This window comes from Gadus morhua, chromosome 3, assembly GCF_902167405.1.
Source record: "Gadus morhua chromosome 3, gadMor3.0, whole genome shotgun sequence".
Lineage (NCBI taxonomy): Eukaryota > Metazoa > Chordata > Actinopteri > Gadiformes > Gadidae > Gadus > Gadus morhua.
Window position 1 is genome coordinate 14,058,299 of NC_044050.1, and position 20,181 is coordinate 14,078,479.

General features: G+C 45.4%; 1 protein-coding gene and 1 long non-coding RNA gene across 2 annotated transcripts in view; one reads left to right on the forward strand and one right to left on the reverse strand.

The window, feature by feature from the left end:
* Positions 1–20,181, forward strand: part of LOC115541013 (protein phosphatase 1 regulatory subunit 29-like) — a 97,756-nt gene that overhangs the window by 3,946 nt on the left and 73,629 nt on the right. The window lies entirely within an intron of this gene.
* Positions 6,649–9,585, reverse strand: LOC115541015 (uncharacterized). Its single transcript, XR_003976252.1, has 2 exons — positions 9,478–9,585; positions 6,649–7,288 (listed from the first exon to the last, which is right to left on the reverse strand). It is a non-coding gene; the product is annotated as an uncharacterized LOC115541015 (long non-coding RNA).

The following is a 20,181-nucleotide window of genomic DNA, read 5'->3' on the forward strand; positions in this document are numbered from 1 at the left end:
TGACTCCTGTCCGGTCTCCTCCTCTCTCCTGCCCCCTCCTTCACCCCTTCCACCACTCCCTCCCCTCTCCTCGGTCCACTGGTTGATCTACTGCCTGGCTTTAGCAGGGGGGGATCTCTGAATAAGATGGAAAAAGTAAATCCTGTTAGGGGCCCGATACTACGGTACTTATCGATCGCTCCTCTCCAAATCCCCCTCCTAAACCCTTGAGGCCGAATTTTAAATACAATTTTAACCCTCAAAGCCCCCAAAAAGGAAAAAGAAATCTCCTACCCTTCTGAATTTCTTTTTTGAAGGATTTAAAGAACACTATTTTGAAACATTTGTCATTTAAGTCTGAGATGATAGTGTTACCGTTCAAATTATATTTCTATATGGCATCCTAATGTATTTATTTTATATTTATTCTACGTTATACAACCTGCATCATCGTTAGAGTGTAGAGAATTGCATCGGAAAGAAGAGAAAAAGTGATAATGATTAGAAGTAGAATTTTATTTTAGACGGACCTCAGCCCCTCTGGCCCCCCCCTGTAATTCAGCCCTGATTATATCCGCCTCTTCATCGTTTCCTCTTCACTCCATCAGTCTGCTAGCTGGGGAACCAGACGGTTCTGCAAGCTCATGTTTTATGTGCTCTGGCATATGTATCTGGCTCCGCTCCCGTTCAGACAGACTTCCAGCAGACTCTGCCTGGGTTGGGCCAATCACAACCGGTTATTTAATACGGGCTGGCCTATCAAACCCCATAGGGTTTACATAGGAGCGCCCTATCGGAGTGCTGTTGAAGCATTTTTCTGTGCAGCCCAAGATTGCAGCTGCTGATGTGTCACACGCTCCGCTGCTTTGATTGGTTGTAGGTCTACCCAATCACATCCAGCTGCGTTTTGGTGTGCGGCCGTAGATAAGGCCCCTCTGGAACCCCCAGACTGAGGTTCCAGACTGATGGTCTTTAGAGAATGGGTCCGGTGATGTCATGCTGTCGGTCGGCCCTCTGTATCTCATCTTCCCTTATCTTGTTCGCCATCTCTCTATTGACACATTTAATTCATACTAATCTCTCCGAAACACCTCTCATTTTACATTCACATTTAGGGCCTTTAGCAGACGCTTTCATCCAAAGCGACTTCCTCCTTATCCTCCACTTAATCCCCCCCCCACATCCTATTCCTACCTGTTAAGGTCATCACATAAACTTAAAGGACTTTACACTGGAGTACATTCAAATATATGAGATGGAATTACATGACATTAGATCAGTGGTTCTCAACCTTTTTTGAGCAAACGCCCCCCTGACCGTACCCTGATCCTCTGCCCCCCCCCCCCCCCCCCCCCCCCCCCCCCCAATAAAAAAATACAAATAAACAAACAACCAGAGACGTGCGGTGAGGTCCGTGGCTGGTGTGGCACTGACTTTTTCAGAGTCAGATTTACAAATATATGAACCCAATTGTTATAGAGTAGAAAAGGCGATTTCTCGTATAACAGCCAGACAGTCAGTCTTTTCGGCGGTACCACTCTGTTTGAAAAGGCCGCGTTACTTTGTGTCCCGTTGTTTGAAGCAACCCGTTAAGCTCCGGCATGGGTCTTCCTCCATCATTTATTACCTGTTTTTTTGATTGAAAGTCCAGTTTTGAGAAATTTCTGAGCGTGGCTATTGAATCATTATCTTCCATGTTTGCAGTCAGAAATGTTTTTTTTTAAATAAACAAACTGATGTAGTGCACTTGACTGCTTAAAAGAAGTTACCGGAAGCATCCTGTTCTCCCTTCTTCAGTGAGGCAGAGGAATGAAATGAGGCAGCCAGTACGGCTGCCTCATTTCATGCTTTTTCAGCGTGGTTTCATGTCAAATCAGCATATTTGGTCTTGCTGCAAGACTAAATATGTTAAAACATACATCAAATACATTAACTACCGTAGTTTAAGTAAAGTGCGATCATACAATATAAGTGTCTACAAACATTACATTGATGACAATGGTGAAATAGCAAACTGGGTTGAGCGCATGCGCTCTGAGGGATTTCTCAATTCTCAGTGAGGCAGCACTGCTCGCTGCCTCAGCCGGCCTCAGCTCGCGTATCTCTCAGCGATTTTGATGATAAAAATGATTTAAATTATTGGAATCGTACATTAATTACATTTAGACCTCAGATCAGTAGACAAATACCAATAAATAATATTTTTTAATTATTTAATTTGATCATAATTCGTTTTTTCTTTTCATGATGACAGGTGAGGCACTGCCTCACCTGCCTCCCCTGACTGCACGTCACTGCTAACAACCCCTCTCACACTCGTGTTACATTGATTAAAGTTGTCAGTGCATCGTTTTCATTGATTTTGCGTTGGTCACTAATAGCAATGAATGCCCTCTGAGTCGGTTTTGGTGCAAAAAATATTAATGAATATTCATGACATGCAAAGAGAGAGAGAGAGAGAGAGAGAGAGAGAGAGAGAGAGAGAGAGAGAGAGAGAGAGAGAGAGAGAGAGAGAGAGAGAGAGAGAGAGAGAGAGAGAGAGAGAGAGAGAGAGAGAGAGAGAGGGAGAGATTTTTTTTGAGAAACCATGCATTAGATTATACTAAGTAACAGATAATGGCATGAATTCAGTAAGGCCTTTTACCCAAATGAAAGTGAACACAGCGCGTGTTTCATAACTGAGGTGGATAAGAGAGATGGGATGGAATCAAATCATAATAATCTTCAAAATCTATCTGTCTGCCATGCTGCTTTTCATCATCTGTCTTATCATCTTTTATCAGCCTCTCTCTCTCTCTCACTCTCTGACTCTCTGTCTCTCTCTCCTTCTCTCTCTCCCTCTTGATTTACTTTTCTTTTTCAATAATCCATTTTGAATCATTTATTTTGTTATCCCTCCCAATGCCCCCTGGGCATCCACCTTTTATTCCCCTCTCTCTCTCTCTCTCTCTCTCTCTCTCTCTCTCTCTCTCTCTCTCTCTCTCTCTCTCTCTCTCTCTCTCTCTCTCTCTCTCTCTCTCTCTCTCTCCCTCCCTCCCTCCCTCTCTATCTCTCTCTCTCTCTGGCTGTTCAGTTTTGACCAAGCCACCATGCCTTTTTCCAGCCTTTTCAACAGTTTCTCTGGGGTCCAGTTTTGTTTCGGCAGCCAGAAGGTCTTATCTTCGAGGAAAGGGGGGGAGTAGGAGGTGGGAGGAACGGGGGGGGCGGGGGGGAAGGGGGCATCCACACAGGACATCACTTCTCTCTTTTTTGTCCAACGGCCTTTGCCGCCAGTTGTCGCCCGCTGGTCTTTTATCCTCGTTTTGTCCTCAAACCATTGCCCTCAAGTCCCTCCCCTTCTCTTTTCTCCTCGCTTCAGTCACTTCGGTTCCAAAGGTTCCGGAAGGTTCCGGCAGAGAGAGAGGGTATTATCCCCTACGGCGCTTTCTTTTCTTTACACGCCGCTCTGCTTTCATACACAATCGATTCGGAAGGTCACAGAAATGTTTGTGAAGCTAAGCGCGCTCGTTGCCTTAGCTTAGCCCACGGGGTCCCCGCTCATGCTCCTCCTCGTCCTGTCCTCTCTGAAAGTCATCTCCAGTCCAAATTGCTCCAAACCCACTACTAAGTCCAATCACGGCTGGAGAAAGCGTTCGTGTCACCTGTGCCCTGTATATATTGCACTGTTCAGAGTCGTCGCCATTTTGCATGGCTGTCTGAAACATGAGTGTACAGATCTGCTTCTCTGGTGGGGAACAAGGGAGGCCGATTTCCCTGTATCACCAAGCCTGATACATGTCTATCACCCTTGATAAATATGTAACCTGATAATCAATCACTGGATTTAAACTAGGGCTGTTAAAATTAGCGCGATAATAACACGTAACGCAATGTTATTCTAATTAGATTAATAAAAACACATTAACGCACGTTCTCTTTTTTTCCAATGTCATAAAATAGTCCCTCAAGATCACTTGGAGTAGTTTTTGCTTATTCAATTAATTTGTTATGAATGATAATGTGTCATTCCATTTGATAATCTCATTTAACTTCAATTGGAGTGGAATTAAAATAGAATAAAAAAATGTGATTAATCGTGATATACCCAAATACTATGCGATTAATCGAGAGACACTTATCGTTTGACAGCCCTCATTTAAACACAAACATAGCTGAGCATCTGTCTGCAGCGTTTGGACTGGAGCACCTGCAACTCCAGGAGGGCATGTGAGGTCATCGTGTGACCTTGCCACATTAACCCATAATAAAAGCGTAAAAGAAGCTTACAAATACACACCTATTTAATCACACCTCCCATTACACTGTCAGTTTTCTCTGTGATTCAATTGAGAAACAAAGTAAACCAATTCCAACACGCGCATTGTTTTAATTATGTGAGGACCTCCGATTTTCGTTTGCTCAATTTGTAGCACTCTGAATTAATAATTGGGTTTTAAACTTTCAAAGCGAGAACAGGAATTTATCATTTTGGATATGCCAGAAGATTGGAGATATAATTCACTGGCAAAAGGCTGTTCAAGTTTTTGTGAGTCCACTTTCTGTAGTGTAAAATATGTGGTTTCAATTATCTTTTTATTCTCTGGTACGGTTCTCTGTACTGCTAATCAATGTCAAAGACAGTGTTTCGACTGCAAGGTTTATCACACATAGTTTCCTCGGAGTTACTAGTAATTTGCTCCCTGCCAATGTGCATGCATTTCTTGAATTTAAAGGCCACTTAAAAATTATTGGAAATAACATTTCATTGCCCTGTAAAGTCAATGACAAAAGGACATTGGGGTTGATCACTGCACAACTTGCAGCCGACCAAAGCTTGATGTAAAGTTCAGATTACTGTATGTTTATGGAGAGAACACCACCTAGCTTTCATTAAAGGGTAGATCAGTTCACACTGAGGTAAGTGTCAACTGTAATGTGAGTGAAAGTGTGCTTTTAAATACTTTTTCCTCAACTAGAAGGGACCTTTTAATCGCTAAGGTAGAAAAAGCCTACATTCAAGAGGCCTCATCTACACTGGACTCCTGTAGTTATATGACTCACTCCCTGTAGTGCTCTTACTCACTACCTGTTGTTCTGTATAGCCTTGTTGTTCAGCAATTCCCAATCCCTGAACGAGTCGAATATTGCTCTGAAATCATAGGTTCCTTCCTCTGCAACACAAGCCAACACGCATTTCCGCAGCAGTAATCCAACCTATGACGTGGTTTGTTGGTTAATATTATTAAAACTTCCTTTTCTGACCTCCCCTACCTCCCTCGTTCTCTCAGCTTCCCTGTGTCTCTCCAGCTCCCTTTGATTCCGAACCTCCCAGTCTGATTAGAGATACATCTGGAAACGTCCTTGCTAATTGGCATCAGCCTAATGATTCACCCAGGAGACTGCGTGACTCTCTTACCTTCCATCTATACATCTCCTGTCTCGCGTCTTAATTCTCCTCATGTTGAAGCATATTTCTCCTTCTCATCCTCTTCCTCTCGTCTCCTTCGTTTCTGTTGTCTGCAGATGTATTCATCATTAGTAGTCCGACTCACCACCTTCGTGCAGAACTCCAGCTGTGTGCTTTTGAAATGAAATATGATTACACCGTTATAACGCTGACTGGGAACTATTTGAGAGACATGATTAACAACTTCACTTTGCTGCCATATCTCTGTCTGTGCAAACTATCTGTGCAATCAAGGGTGTATAGTACAGTTCTGCTCTCCTCTTGTTCCATGATAAAAACACTGGGCCCGACTGAATACTAACGTCCACCTTATGTGCACAAACTTTAATACAAATATTATCCTTCCTAGGGATAGGAAGGGGCTCATCCCCGCGGTGCTACATTCATGTCCTCTCCATAACTAAATAGTGTGGATGGAAGCTGATTCTGGGGGCTTTCAGCATCCACTATAAAAGCTAATCAGACACGCGTGTGGTTTCATAAAGACGTAGCTTTAGGGAGGAGTGAAGCGCGGAACATTAGCTGAACGGGACGCCATGCTGGAGATACACCAGCCCAGGGATCGGGCTGGGGTATCATATTGATTTTATATTACCACAAAGATCTTAGTTTATTCATCCCAGAAGGGAAACACTCTAAAGTTTGTATTATTACACAAAATCCTTCTCAAGAAGGCACTATGAGAAGGGGACAAAGGCATTGTGTGTTCATTTATATTTATTAATGTAATAAATATGTAAAATATTCATTAAAAGTACCTATGTAATGCGCATAACAATTGTGTTACTACTTAATGAATATGTACATCAGGTGTCTTTCAGGTGTACCTAAACACATGCTTTTCCATACATCCATGACTTGCAATGGCTGCCAAAGTGAAAACGTTACATTGGTCAGTACGACGAGCAGTGCTACTTCTATGTGTGGTCCTCTCTCTGAGTCTGTCTCTCTCGCTCTCTAGGTGACCCCTGTATAGATAAACTCTCAAACACGCACACACAAACACACACAGCCACACAGCCACACACGCACGCACCCTGCCGAAGTCCCATAAATCGTGCCTGAGGGTGTCCAGGGAGTTTGCTTTCTGTGTGTGTGTGTGTGTGTGTGTGTGTGTGTGTGTGTGTGTGTGTGTGTGTGTGTGTGTGTGTGTGTGTGTGCGCCTGGTCTCTGAGGTACAATAGTGGGATCACCAATCAGAATAGAACAGGCGGAAGCGGGGGTTGCGGTGAAATCAACTTAAGTCATTTATTTATAAAAAGGTGCAGGGGGAAAAGGGAGGGGGCAAAAGGCAACTCAAATCTTCACCGGGTTGGCGGCTGTCGTCAGGGTGCCCTTTCTGGCTCTTCCTGGGGTGGGGCCAGAGAGAGAGAGAGAAAGATAGTCCGAGGTTAGTGGGGTCTGTGGTCCCTGCCACTGACCTCTTCGCCCTAGCTCGGCTTGGGTTTCCTCTTCAAGTCGTTGGGGTTCCTCTTCAGCTGCCGGCCTTCGGTCGGGTTACAGCATGACACAATTCACACACACCGACAAAACAGCTCTTCGTTCCACTTGAACGTAACTTCATTGATTAGTTTTGGAGTGATCAAGAGGGTTGGCCACAGGCCTCTTACCACGAGACTGGCCTAACGTGTCTCTGGTCTCCACACGCTCCTCCAGCCAGTCTGTCTTCAGCCTGTTCTGGTGGAGTTAAAAAGGCCCTCTGATTGCAGGGCTAACTCAGCGCACCTGTGCAGGGTAAGCTGAGTAGTACCTCCCATCCAGAACCACACCCCTTGGCTGCCTTTGCCTGCCTTTGTGGCCACCCCGTGGCCATGTGGGGCACTGCTCAGCGGCTGGGCCACCACAGTGTGTGTGTGTGTGTGACTGTGCGTGTGTGTTCATGTAGATGTACGCTCTGGGCCTCTCCATCTGTGGGAAGATAAATGGACCTCATCACCTCATTGGGGGGTAAAGAGAACCAGAGGTTAGCTTTAGTATTTGTGTATGTGTGTGTAGTTTGTGTGTGTGTTTGTTTGCTTGTGTGTGTGTGTGTGTGTGTGTGTGTGTGTGTGTGTGTGTGTGTGTGTGTGTGTGTGTGTGTGTGTGTGTGTGTGTTTGACACGGTACCAACAAAGTGTCAGCCAAGATGGAAGACGGGGTGTAAATGGAGGCGCGGGAAGGAGATCCTGATTAGGTCCATTTGCGGTGCACGTATGTTACACTCGGCTCTCAGCACGCACGTGGTAGACACAGGTGTCTATACCAGCGTTAACCGTGGCGCGCATTAAATAGCAATTTGCTTAAGGCAACAACCCATCCGTTAAAATGAACGACATTAAACCGTTGCCTGGGAAGAAGCAGAAACGCCTGTTTGTTTAACATGTCCTTGGCCTCTGTGATTATTTCTCCCCAGCAGTAACCCCGCTGCTTCAACATCTGTCTCGCTAGCCTGCTGTCCAATTATCTGCTTCACCCTCCCCAGCCAATCACCTGCTTATGCTTTCCACCCCAACCAATCACCTGCTGCAATATCCATCCTAGCAGTCACCTGCTTCTTCTTACTATACCCAGCCAATAACTTGCTTTCTCTTCCTCCCCCCCAACCAATCACCTGCTTCCAATATCCACCCCACCCAATTACCTGCTGCCTCTATGCACCCTAGCAAGTCACCTGCTTCCTCTTGCTATACCCAGCCAAAAACTTGCTTGCTCTTTTTCCCCAGCCCCTCACCTAGCTTCTCATTGCAACTTACGCTGTCTTTCAGTCCATTAACAAGGCCCGGTGACTGTTTGCACTGCTAGACTAAATCACATTCAAACGTTACTCTGCATAAAAGGGAAAGTGAAGGCAGAAAGCAGTGTCTACTGCTGAGTATAATGCATTTCCTGTGAAAGAATAGATGGTGAAACAGAACTTTAACCTGAAAAAGTGGCGACGTGCAACATGAAGGACAAAATGGTGGATCGAAAAACAGATGTTGGGTCTCCCTCTGAAGGGACAAAATGACGTGAGAGAAAGTATTCTGTAGAATCTTAAAGGAGATATATCAGGAAGTCAAGGCTGATTGGTGGAATAAGGGGTGTAGGTGTGGCCGGGAGAGTTACATTGTAGTTCCTGATATATCCTTTGATATTTGGTGTAACCTGCGGCCTGATATCAGACGACCCCAGAGGCGGCTGTCTACTCTTGCTCTCGGATTGCACTATATCCTTTTGTGTTTGGTCTCATGCTCTCCCCCCTTTTACCACTCAATGTCTTTCTCTCCCCCCCTCCCCCCTAGTCTCTCTATCTCTTTCCCCCTCTCTCTTTCTCACCACCAGTCAAACTTTACCCCCGTCCTTTCTCTCTCTCGCTTATACCTTCTTCTGAAAACCCAGAGGGGCATGGTTTTAAACCCAGAGGGCCATGTTTTTCTTTTTGTAAGTCCTTCCTGTTTCCTGTGCCGTAGATAGTAGATCAACTTCTTTTGGTGGATGAAGCGTCACAACAATCATATCTTTGAGATCTTTCAGGTCGACTGATGTTTCATGAGAGTTAAAATAAAAATAAAAGATAAATGGTAAAAGACCAACAAAAAGGTTTGTATCATTCAAAGGATATTGGGAATGTTAACTGCCTGATATTTTTTTAATGACGTATGTGTTTTTTTAAAGTAATTTCAATGTTTGTTCACGGGTTAGATGGCAAGTCAACATTTTTGCGATCACATCGCATGTAATGACAGTATCTTGAATCTAGTTTTATTTTTCTTATGGAAAGTTCAACCAGAGTTCATTGCTTAAAGTGAGTTAATTACATTTCAGTTATAACCTATATCTCCTGGCATTGCTAATGATGAATGTTTGTCAGCAGTGCCCAACCAAACCTCCAGTGGCTAAATGGAAGCTAGTGCACATGCACACATGCACACGCACACACACACACTTTTTCTTTTGGTATTCATGATCACACAACCATGTTAATATAAATATAAATATGTATGAAAACCATTAGAACCATTGTTGTTATCTCAGCAGCAGAAGTTTAGATTCCAAAGAGTCAAGATGTTGTGTGTGCGTTGTTTATAATGTACGTGTGTGTGTGTGTGTGTGTGTGTGTGTGTGTGTGTGTGTGTGTGTGTGTGTGTGTGTGTGTGTGTGTGTGTGTGTGTGTGTGTGTGTGTGTGTGTGTGTGTGTGTGTGTGTAAATGTGTGTTTGTGTGTGTGTGCGCATGTGTGCATGGGTGTGTGCATGTGTGTGTGCTCATTCGGACTTGTGGTAAAGTTCACAGTTGTTCGCTGTTCCCTTCTATAATCGATGTGCATGTGAAGCATTACCTACTTTAGTATTCCGTAATAACCAGTGACCGATGACGATGTGGATGCCTTCGGTCAGGGCGGTAAACACGGGGCATACAAACGATGCGCTTATCTGTTTGACCTATAAAGTCGTCCCGTTCCATCACCCCGCCACCACGTCCAAATCATGAAAACCTGCAAGTGTGTGTGTGTGTGTGTGCGTGTGCGTGTGTGTGTGTGTGTGTGTGTGTGTGTGTGTGTGTGTGTGTGTGTATGTGTGTGTGTGTGTGTGTGTCTGTGTGTGTGTGTGTGTGTGTGTGTGTGTGTGTCTGTGTGTGTTTGTGTGTGCTTATCTATGGTCGTGTGTGTGTGTGTGTGTGTCTGGAGGGTTCGCCTTTGTTCTGGTCTCCAAACTGTAATGTTGGATGATCAGAAGGAGAGTCTTTGTTCCTCCTCTTCTCTAATAGAGGCCTCTGGGAGCACAACCGAAACCACACCACGAGAGAACAGGAGAGGAGTGTAGAAGAAAGGTTGAGGGGAGGGGAGAGGTAGAGAGGAGAGATGAGGGAAGGGAAGGGGAATAGAGTGGAGGAGATCGGAGGAGAGACGAGGGGAGACGTAGAGAGGAGAGGTGAGGGGAGGGAAGGGAAGGGGAGTAGAGGAGAGGAGAGGAGAGGAGAGGAGAGGAGAGGAGAGGAGAGGAGAGGAGAGGGGAGAGTGTTAAATAGATGGCCTCTGTGAGCACCACAATTCAAAACTCTCAAACTCTTTTGCTCTTCGTTCTTTCAACCAGAACTCGCATCATGCCAGGGAAAAGAGGTTCAGGGGCAGACGATGGCTGTAAACACGGTTCTGGTGAATGTGAATGCCCTTCATCATTATTGGGGCATAGGTTGGAAGGATTCGGGGGCCGACAAATGTTGTCTGTGGCCTTGCTTGATATGTCGAGAGGCTCTTAGAGGAGAGGAGAGAGGAGGTGGAGAGGAGAAGAGACATGAGACGAGAATAAAGACTGAGAGACACTTGGAAGAGGCAGGAGAGGTGAGCATAGCAGAGTAGAGGATAACAGAGGCGAGGATAACAGAGGAGAGGAGACAGAGAGGCATTCAGAAGAAGAAGGAGAGGCGAGGAGAGAAGTGGAGGAGAGCAGGATGAAAGAAAACACGTTTTTGCATGTCACAGAGGACTGGGATGAGAAGAAGGGCAGAACGCGAGGGGGAGAGGAAAGGAGAGAGAGAGATAATGGATGGATGACACCCTTAAAAGGGCAAGCAACTGCAAAGCAGGACGAGGGAAGAGGTGAAGACAGAGTTAGTGAGACGATGAGGGGAGACAAGAAGAAGGAAGAAAGGATTTAATGAGGTTGGTGTGGGGCAGGACTCGCACAAAGTGGAAGAAAGAGGAGGGGGTAGGCAGAGGGAAGTAAGGAGAGAGAAAGAGGCAAAAAAAATGTGAAAAGTAACAGAAGAAACTTGGAGTTTAGGATCACCAGTGTGTCGGAGGGGGTACATAAGTGTGGAGATCGAGATAAAGGGAGAATACATTGAGGGAAAGAGGGATGCAGACAGTGAAATATATAGGGAGAAACAGAGGTAGAAGGGAATCTGGTGATAAGCGAGGGAGGTAGAGCGAGGACAGTGATATATGACTGGAGGGGGATATGGATAGAGAGAGTCACTGATGTGTTCTAGAGAGAGAGACACAGAGAGAGAGACGGAGACAGAGAGAGAGAGTAGTAGAGGGGGGCAGAGATGAAAGTGTTGGACTCACTGAGATTTGGATAATTAGCTGGGGACACACTGGGTATTTTTTTCCTAAATCAGACAAAGCTAGAGCTTATTATCTCAGTCACGCTGGGCCCATACGCCCCCGCTCACACACACACACACACACACACACACACACACACACACACACACACACACACACACACACACACACACACACACACACACACACACACACACACACACACACACACACACACACACACACACGCACGCACACACAAACTCACTTAACCATATAGAATTACATGCACATACACATACAGACACAGTCACACACATCAGATGTGGCAGAGAGCAGCTGTGTAGAATCCATAGCCCCATAGTTGTGGTTCTGAACCAGCGGACCGTACCATCAGCTATCTGCAGGAGGGGGGGGGGGGGGGGGGGAGGGGAGGAAGGAAAAACACTTGACCGATGAACAATGCCAAGTCCACACTTGGCTTCACTTGGTCACCTCAAAAGGATTCATGGCCGGAAGCAATACAGCCGAGCATGACAAGTTTCTGTTTCAAAAGGCAGAATTGTTCTGGGAATATGTTCAACACTGGAACAGTCCACATTCAAACTGTTGATGCACACACACTTTATTTATACATGCACTACATTCGTACTTCAATGCAAACATCCTGTTTATGCTGTATACATAAACAAACATCCTGCCACACACACACAAACATGGTGCTCATTAAGGGCGTAGCCATGGGGTCGGTGCACAAACACGCATTGTTGTAAAATACGCCAGAGAACAAAACAACAACGCCTCATTGGTTGCGTATTTTGCCAATCACAACCATATAATTGTTATAAACAGTTATATACTTCACATAAGCAGAACTTTATAGTCATGTACTAAAGACACAGCCAGTAACAATATAAACAAAAGATGTACAATCATATAAATAAAGAACTAAATATACTCTTTCATGTGTGGGCATGCATTGGTCACGCACTAGGAACAAAGCATTTATTTTAATTGTGAGCCTACCTTGGGCTTACAAAAAACTGTTAAAATAAGTTGAATCAAATGGAAGTAACGGCCTTTTGTCCTGGCATGAGCCCTAATTATTCTGTAGACTAGCAAAGGCAAAACAGTTTTCATCTTCCAAATAAGGGTCAACCCAGGATGAATGTGTTCATTAAATAACTTGATGCAAAGACAAACAACCATATTTCCAATGATCTACCTAAAGAAAACTTGGAAGGGCATCAATACAACTATAGAGTCATTGTTTTCAGTCCAACACTTGGCAAGGTAAGGTATTTTGCATGATAGGGCAGGATAGGCCCTAGTCCTTGTGTGTAGTTGGAGGAGTTCTGCTCCATTAGGAATACACACTCAGTTGCACGCCATCTCCATGTTATGCACAGTACCCCCTTTGCAGAGTGCATTCCCTGGCTATGCTCAGACGGGTGGATTGTCTGATTGGGTAATGGTGTGTTCGGATGAGGGCTTTACCTCCATGAGACGGTTGGTGATGAGTGCAGTTCTCACTACAGATTCCTGGTTCCATGGTTTTTCGCTGATGGAATCTATAATGAGATTCGGCTCCAAATCGTCATGGAAACGCTAAACCTTCTATACTGTATGTGGCCATGTTTCAATGGATCTTTGAACCGACACAATCTGTACGACACGCTAAGCACACACATGTTACCCACATACAACATGTGGTGCACACACACACACACACAGACACACACACACACACACACACACACACACACACGCACACACACACACACACACACACACACACACACACACATACACACACAGACACACATACACATACACACACACACACACACACACACACACACACACACACACACACACACACACACACACACACACACACACACACCCACAGACACACAAACACACACACACAAACACCACACACACTAGCATAAACAACTGCATGCTGACAGCTGCACACAGACACACGGTAAAACACACAGACACACCGACACACACACACAAACCACACACACATACACACACACACACACACACACACACACACACACACACACACACACACACAGGTCCTCTCCATCTATTCTGCTTGTCCCTGCTTTCCCCCACTGACAGACTCATTATCCCTCCTTTCAAATAAATGAGCCCTCAGTTGTGCCAAATAGGCAATTAGTGTAAGCGGGAGTGCTGACCCAATCACAGAACAGCATTCTCTGAGTGACAGGGTCAGGAAGAGACCAGGAGAGGGGGGCGGAGGTTCTGGAAGTTTGTGTGTGTGTGAGTATGTGTTTCTGTATAGATGATGATGTGACCTGTGTGTGTGTCTGGTGCGTTTGTGTGTGTAATACTGGTGTGTATGTGTGTGTATGCATGTGTATGTGTGTGGGGCGTTTAAAACAAATGTATCTTTGTGTGTGTGTGCGTCTGTGCGTATATGGTTCTGGGTATTGCTAATGGCTCATCAGAGAGAGAGGGAAGTGCCGGAACAGCACGATTAGGTCCACTATTAGCTAATGGAAGCAAAGCTACCAGCCTGTTGACACAGAGACATCGTGCTTGTGTTTGTGTTTGGCTGTGCGCTTGCCTCTGTGTGTGTGTGAGAGGTCGACTCGTGTGCATCCCTGTATGTGAGTCTGCCTTTGTATGTTCGTTAGTCTCTGTGTGTGTGTGTGTGTGTGTGTGTGTGTGTGTGTGTGTGTGTGTGTGTGTGTGTGTGTGTGTGTGTGTGTGTGTGTGTGTGTGTGTGTGTGTGTGTGTGTGTGTGTGTGTGTGTGTGTGTATCTGGGCTACAGCCACTGCGCTCTATAATTACCTCCATTCAATCTCATGGTGCCAAATATATATAGATTTTTAATATTTAGTTTCTCAACTTAAATGTTCAATCTGAGTGTGCCAGGGTTGGTGTTTGTTGGCGTGCGAGTGTGTTGGTGTATGTCCATGCGCCATTTCCAGGCGTATGGGAGAGTCCAATAGAAGGGAAGATGGATGTGGATCTGATTTCTGCTAAATGAAGTGTCGCGGTGAAAAGAGCAGCCTCATTTTCTCTCTCTCTCTTTCCTAATGGTCCCTCCTCCTTTTTCTCATCTTCTCCATCCTTCATGTCTGCTTCATCACCCTGACTTCTATCCATCCATCCGTCTTGTCACTCTTTCCCTCCTCCCTCATTCCTTGCTTTATTTGTTTGTTTATTGATGCAGTCCCTTTGTATTTTTTCCTTGATGTTGTCTTCATACTTTCAAGATCCACACATCATATTTAACCAATATTTGAACCATACTTTTTTCTTCCAATATTTGAGCACTTCATAGCTAGTCTCCCCCCCCCCCCCCTCCTATCCCTTCAACCTCCCCCTCCCCCCTCCCTCTGGCTGCTGAACATGCACACGTCTGAGATCTCCTTCGCCTCCGCCCTTGTCCCCCAACGGCCACCCAATGCCAAGGCTCCCCACCTGCAAACGCTCGTGCACAAATGCTGGACATGCGCGTGCACAAGTGTGTGCATGGGAGTTAGTACAGCTGACCAGCACTTGGCCACTGGGTGATGGGAGTGGGAGAATGGAGGAAGGGATGATGAATGAACAGAGAGAGATTCTTTAGAGGCTAGGGAGTTGGGCGGGGGCGCGCTGGAGGAGAGGAGACGGGATGGGGGTGGAGGCGGAGCACAGGCCGGGAGAGATGGGGAGAGAAGCAGAGCAGGGGCGGAGGTTAGAGAGGGGAGAGAGAGGAGAGGAAGGGGAGGTGATGGAGAGAGGGAGGGAGGCGAAGAGATCGGAGAGGGGAGGGATATGGGCAGGGAGGAGAGAGGATAGGAGATGGGAGGAGAGGAGAGCGGAGCAGTTCGGATGGAAGGAGGGCGGAAATGAGAGAGAGAGAGAGAGGGGAGGAGAGAGAGAGAGAGAGAGCGAGAGAGAGAGAGAGAGAGAGAGAGAGAGAGAGAGAGAGAGAGAGAGAGAGAGAGAGAGAGAGAGAGAGAGACAGAGAGAGAGACAGAGAGAGAGACAGAGAGAGAGAGAGAGAGAGAGAGAGAGAGAGAGAGAGAGAGAGAGAGAGAGAGAGACAGAGAGAGAGAGAGAGAGAGAGAGAGAGAGAGAGAGATTGAGAGATTGAGAGAGAGGAGATGGAAGGGGAGACAGAGAAGAAGGGGAAGATATGTCAGGGGAGGAAATGAAGAGAGGGAGGGGATGAGATGCCATTGGAGGAGAGAGGGAAGCACGGGAGGAAAGGAGAAGAGGAGGGAGGAGGGGCTCAGTCACGACTGGGCAGAGGCGGGGGTCTTTGGAAAAAGTGTGTGTGTGTGTGTGTGTGTCTGTGTGTGTGTGTGGAGGGTAGGGGAAAGGAAAGCTCATTATTTAGCATTGACTTGCTATGCCAGTGAAGGGACCCAGGGAAGATTAGGGGTGAAACAGATTGAGATGGATGGCTTGCATCCTGTAATCCGCAGCATGCTCAGACGCGTACTAATGTGCATTGGAGGCAAAATATCAGAGACACAGATCTGTACAAAATGGACGTCAAATAGATACACGCTGGGAGGGATTCACACGGGCGGCGTTGAATACCTTTCACACGGACATACCCGCACGCAGACCATATACATTTTACTATCATACACACAAGCACATACATTATATGCACACACGCACACAAACACATACGCACACACAGACACACACACACACACACACACACACACACACACACACACACACACACACACACACACACACACACACACACACACACACACAGCCATACACAAACACACATACTATGTACACTCGCACATAAACACATTCACATCGACAGCTTATAGATACAAACACACAGACAATGCAGAAACACACACACACACACACACACACACACACACACACACACACACACACACACACACACACACACACACACACACACACACACACACACACACACACACACACACACACATACTTACAAAACTTAAGAGAGTATAAACTTTCCAACAAAAAGTTGATAGATAGAATATGATTTTTTAATTAACTGTAAGATATGAAAAAGGGATAGGGCATAATAATCTTTGGCTCCAGCCTACACCTATTTAGTCACTGTTGAATAACGTGTTGACGTCTTACTGCATTTAATTTAAGCACACTGAGATGTAAGACTTTGTTTGAAATGACTAATGTAAAAATGTAACTTTCTAACCAACTAGATCAAACACGCACAAATATAAACAGACACACATACACACACACACACACACACACACACACACACACACACACGCACACACACAAACACACACACACACACACACACACACACACACACACACACACACACACACACACACACACACACACACACACACACACACACACACACACACACACACATAAACTCATATACAGACAGACACAGATATAAACACACACCCACATACACACACAAACATACACAGATATACACACACACACACACACATACACACACACACACACACACACACACACACACACACACACACACACACACACACACACACACACACACACACACACACACACACACACACACACACACACATTCACACACACAAAATGATGCTGTAATGCACGTACACCTATACACCTATCTTCTTACCTCCTACCGTGATACTCTCCGTTACACACAAACACACCATTTCATCCATGATTTCTCTCGTACACATGACTGCACACATGCATGGAGACACACATGGATGAAAAATAAAAGCTGGGTAGAGGCACCGACAAATAAAAGCGTGCAGAAGCACACACACACTCATACACGCAGGTGGCATTGATCGGACCAATGTGATGGTTTTGCCGGGTCGCCAATCTGAGGGGGACACATCCCGCCCGCAGTCCGTGACCAATCACATGCCTAGTTTACAACTCAAACACTAACATCAATCTATACACACCAAACACACACACCGACACACACACACACACACACACATACATCCACGCCCTCATTAAATGGACGATGCTAAACTATGGAGACGTGAGCTGGTATTTTCTCCGTGAGCCCATTTCTTCTGGTGTTACACTTGGCTTGTGCAGGATATTGGTTTTCCCCCTCAATTACACTCTGTTGGGTTCCTCGCCCACGGGGAACGCAGAATCAAAGCTCGCCTGAAGCAGATGCTGTGGACCAGTCTCTTGTTCCAGGTTATAGTCCTCCCCCGTACCGACCTACTTTTAAAAGTAAAAAACAAAGGGCCGTTATTTGCAGAGACGTATAAAAGAAAAACAGGACCAGGTGTTTTTAATGGTTTAATAAGGACTCTTAGAAACCTGCCTATTGCTTTTCGTGTCAAGAAGATCCCTCACGGTCTAACTACCTGGTGTTCGATTCCTTCCCTCTACCCTTCCTCGTTTGTTCCTCCCTCCCTTCCTTATTTTCTTTCTTCCCCCCGTCCCTTCCTTTCTCCTTGGTGGTCATACATTCTATTTTCTCCCCTGTCTGCACTGAAGGGTACTTTAAATACAGGGAATGAGCGGTTATTATACCTTAGTCTTTTCCCTGCCTGTGCCTTTGTTGGACTTTGCCTTTATTTTTCTGTATTTTGTCCTTGGAAATGAAGAGTGGGTGTTCATTAGGCATATGTTTTAGCTGGAACTTGTGCAATGTTGGATTGGGCAGAGACAGGGGATTAGGTTGGAGACTTGGTGACTTGGAAAGCTGTGGGGTGGGTGTTATATTTATTTATTGAAATATGCAATTTGAGATCCTGGATGAATTTGAGTTTCAGCCCTCAGTTGTCTCAAGCTACTCTGTAAGACTAGAATACTAGGAAGCATCCATTAAGGATTTTGGAAAATATCTGAAATCTGATTATTTACCATCGTTACAAACTCCTTTTTGTTTTATTAATAAGAAATCCATTATTAATTTCTGATTAAAATACACTGCACATCCATGGCTATTGACGCATGTAGAAGAAGACTCCGGCTTTGTTTTGTGCTTGTGGAAGTTTGTTTTCATGGTCTTTCCTATCAAAACAAAGGGTAAAAAACAGTGTCATTCACAGTCAACCTCCCTGCGGTTTGGCCCCCATTCCTTTGACTTTTCTTTTCTTTCTTTCCCTACACTATTAAAAGTTTGCACAGCATTAATTGAGATTTTCCTAATTGACTTCAGCGCTGTGATGCTTTAATCATTATAACACACAGAACAGACAGTGTCCTTCTGAGGGCGAGGTGTTGTGTTTCCCCCCAGACGGCTGGACAGACATATGGCCGCATCACCGCCTCCATAAAGCCCTCCCCATCGGATGCCCGACAGTAAAATAGCCAATCGCTGCCAAATCATCTCCGATATCTAACAGCATCTGTTTACACAGATGCGCTACGTAATGCTGCTGTCCCGGGAAAACTAGCATTAAAGGGACATTCAGCCACCAAGGTGTGATGGTGATTGGCCATTACAAGGCATTTCTAAATCGACCCAATAGTGCCCCCAAAGTGTCTGGGAGTGTCCACCCACCAGACACCAAACAGCCAATGGAGTGATGCATACTGGCCAACCCGGTGGCTTGGTTGCAACCTAACTGCTAGGTCTAGAATGGAACCTCACCTTTGTGAGGTCACAAGTGGGGAATTTGACATTTCAATATGCCATGTAATGACTTATCAATATCACACCTGGTCGTAAAACAGGGGCCATTAAATCGAACCTTTTGCAGGCAGACAAGCATTCAAGTAGCAGGTGTTCAATGATATGAGCTACAGGACTTGGGGGTCTGTGACCAGAGCCAGTGCGGTAATTTAGGTTTTCTCTGGACCGTGGTCTGGGCTGAAGGCGGGAGAGGGAGCAAATGTCAGGTAGGTTAGCTCTTGCTGACTGACCCTGCCTGTCTCTGTCTTGTCTGACCACTTGGAATGGCTGTGCAGAGTTCTATGTGACCTCAGGTAAGCCATTTGGCAAACTATTGGCACATTTACAAAAAAAAGAAATTACGTGGTTACAAGGTTAACACTTTGGTTCAATTGTCACTTGCTGCTTAACCTTTGATTTATTTACCACGGCATATCATTTTACCATATATAAATATATTTATTTGTTCACAGAAATGGGGCAGAATAGTTGAAAGGTTCTGGGTCCAAATAGGACCCAGAACCTTATCCTTAAGTAAGAAGCCTCTTAAACTCTGCCCCTTACATAGAGTACATACATTAAGTGTATCCTGAATGGCTAAATTCTAACTGCATGAATATGTTTTGGGTCTTTTTAAGAACTTTTGTGCCAACCCTAAGTGGGTGTAGGAAGAGATGAATGGTGTGAATCTAACCTGGGTCGCTATAACACGTTTCACCTATGTGGTTGGTGCAGTAGGAGGCTGAGCCACCTGATGCATGGTATCGTGATATGTGCCAGGATAACAGTGCATTCAAAGGGTTTCAGGTTAACACTCGTCTCTTACTGCTGGCCACTTAGACGGTGTGATCCTGACACGGGAACCAGATGAATGCAGGCCATTCCACTCCTCTGCATTAAAAAAAAGGTTGAACGCTAATCGCTACACATATGCACTGTTTTAGATTGCTCTAGTGAAAGCCGGCTACTCATGCACTTTGTCCTAGTAAAATGCGGTATCTGTATGATGAATCGTCATGGTGTTAGCTCCAGCCATGAGTTCATAAGTATGGAGCCACGATTCAATGTTTCCTCAACGAAGGGTTTGTTTAGACAGTCCAGTGACCACTTCTCTGTGGACATGTTAAG